Here is a 2949-nt window from a genome sequence, read left to right on the forward strand (position 1 = left end):
GTCCTGTAGGAGTATATAAACATGATTTTTATTTCTTACTTTTGTAGCAGTCCTGTAGGAGTATATAAACATGATTTTTATTTCTTACTTCTGTAGCAATGCTGTTATAATACATAAACTGTAACATTTCTGTAAGAACAAACATTTCTTCACGTACACAGTCTCCAGAACAAACATTTCTTCACGTACACAGTCTCCAGAACAAACATTTCTTCACGTACACAGTATCCATGATTAAAACAGAACATCCTTTGATTGCACATAAATGTAGAATAAAACCAGGTTTAGAAAAAATCATTTCTTTGATTTTTGCAACTGAGAGGTAAAAATTAAAAAAAAAACTCAATTAGAAAAACTTACAGCCTAACAATTCTGAAAACAACAACTAACTAACTAACAGGTTAACAGAGGGAAATTGACAAAGCATTTATAACTGCAGTTGTACTGGAACCTTGGAAAAGTGCTTATTCTCCCCTCAAGCCATTCGATTTTCTGAACTTCCGGAAACTCAGATTGACTCTTCAGGTGCCTTAATCCTCTTTAATCTGTAATATGACGTTCTCTTGTACTGTCTGGATTACTTAGAACAAGGGAATTACATAAGAGTTTCGGTAGTGTCTGCATGATAAGTAATATCAGTAAACCGATTCTGTGATACACGTCACATCCGACTAACAACGGAACCTAACTGTTCAATAGGAAGACAGTTGTTTGTTGTAGTTAATTGGACAATAGTTTTCGTACTTGTCAATTTAAAACAAGACCAAGCTTAAGAAGTAAAGAGATAAAATATATAATCATCTTTCTGTTAAAATAAGGTTAAAAAGTTGGGCGTTAATCTATCCAAATTAAAATAAATAAATCATTAATTCATATCTCAAAGGAAATAGGATGTATTGCATCGTTTCCAAGCTATTTTTATGATATGTATTTTAACCTAATATTTCAGTTATTCACATATTTGGCTTATGTCCGTCAATGGATTCATATGAATTTCATGCTTTAGAAGCACGCATCAGACATTGTACAGCCATACTGGCGACCAGGGTTGCCGAGATCTTTCACTGGACCCTGGTGAAAGATTAGCATCTATCAACAAATTTTCCCCGCTTTCTAACAAATAGTAAGCTGGCATACATTCACCAGCCAATTAGAGTACAGCATTATGACCCAAGAACATATGGCGATCGAATAAAATGACAGCTTCAGTGATAGGAGCAGTCTGTGGAATCCCACAGATAAAGCATGGCGGATTACAATATTTATTTATTTATAGTTAGATTCTGCCCTTGTAGTGTATTTATATTATTGCTACATTGTATAAAGTTGCCGTACCGTAGGTGTCAGCCCAGTCATCAAGCATGTAAAACTTTAGACCAAGCGTGATCTATCGTTTAGCGTGTCTGGACTGTGAACCCGAAGATTCATGGTTCGAGTCCCGTTGCCTAAAGAACGCGCTCCGAACTTTGGGGGATGTGAGTGCCCTATAGAAGTAGCGATCAATGCCTATTTTTCGGTCAGAGAATAACCTCAGAGTTGGTGGTGGGTGCTTTTGGCTAGCTGCCTTCCCAATACAGTAAATCAGCAGTTCAGAACTAGGAATGGCTATGCACAGACAGCCCTTGTGGAGATTTGCACGAAAATTATAAAACAATCAAACACGATTTTTAAGTTACGTCTCAAGTATGGAAACTCTCTTTCCTAATGCTCTTTGACCTGGCCTTTTAGCCCACGTGTGAAGGTTGAAAAATTCCAGTACCCTAACAATACTATTTCCTTACAGCGTCTGCTAAGTGAAACGAGACGAGTTTTATATGAATCGAACAACTTCGACATAAAATAATAAACTACACTGAAAACAATTTGATTTTGGTTGTTGTTGTTAAGCACAAAGCTACACAATACCACCACGGGTATCGAAACCCAGATTCTAGCGTTGTAAGTCCGCAGACATACCGCTGTGCCACTGGGGAGCCTTACCAGGTACAAAATGTCTTGCTACGCATAAGTTCGCATAAGTTAAAGCATAATTCTCGTTTTTAGTTGCCCCCCCCCACCTGTCCCCAGTGGCTTAGCGACAAGACGGTGCGCTTAAAACGCTAAAATTCAGGTTTAGATATCCGTGGGTATAGCACAGATAACTCCAGAGCACAAATAGGCCATTGCATAGCTTTGTGCATAACTACAAACAAAGCCTTAAAATATAGCAATATTATATTTTTTCAAATTATTCATTTGGTTATTCTTTACAAGTGTATGCAAATTACAATCTACAATAAATTACAGTTTTGGTGTATTACATGTGCCATTATTAAAAACAGAAATAAAATTATCAAAGCTTTGGTTTAAAAAAAACATGCAGGTATTTTAAACATAAATAAGAAAATAAATTTTCAAACATCGCATCGTGACTCATTTCCCGCCATACAAGCTGTGTCGTTTGTCCTTAGTCTGTAATTATGCGATTCTTTCTCATCCGTTACTTCCTGATATATTAGTTGTAGTTTCGACACTAGTGACACCTACACAAGTGAATATATTTGTTTTAATTTTTAACTTGACTTTTTCTATAAACGTTTCTTCGTCGTTTTTTTACGGTGTTTTGTGTACGTTGTGGCTTCGTTGATCTAAATCAGCGTTTTGTGAATCAAACGTTGTACTAAGAGAAATATGTGTTAAGACGAAATCAACGAGGAGACTGTAATAAACAATGTTTGCTCTAAGTCAAACTACGGATCTGCGCCTTTCTTGCAAACGTCCAGTCCTTAGATGAGATAAAGTTGGTTTGTTAGCTCTTAGAATGTTCGCGCAAATCTATTCAAGGGTTTGGGTAACGAAGAAAACTTTATTGTAAGTTTAACATAGTAACAATTGTACAAGCTTTTAGATTTTTTATCATCAGACACATAAGGACTATCCGCGGATTGAAAAATTGTTATCAAAAATTTT

The sequence above is a fragment of the Limulus polyphemus genome, unplaced genomic scaffold (assembly GCF_000517525.1).
Source record: "Limulus polyphemus unplaced genomic scaffold, Limulus_polyphemus-2.1.2 Scaffold4837, whole genome shotgun sequence".
In the NCBI taxonomy this organism is placed as follows: Eukaryota; Metazoa; Arthropoda; class Merostomata; order Xiphosura; family Limulidae; genus Limulus; species Limulus polyphemus.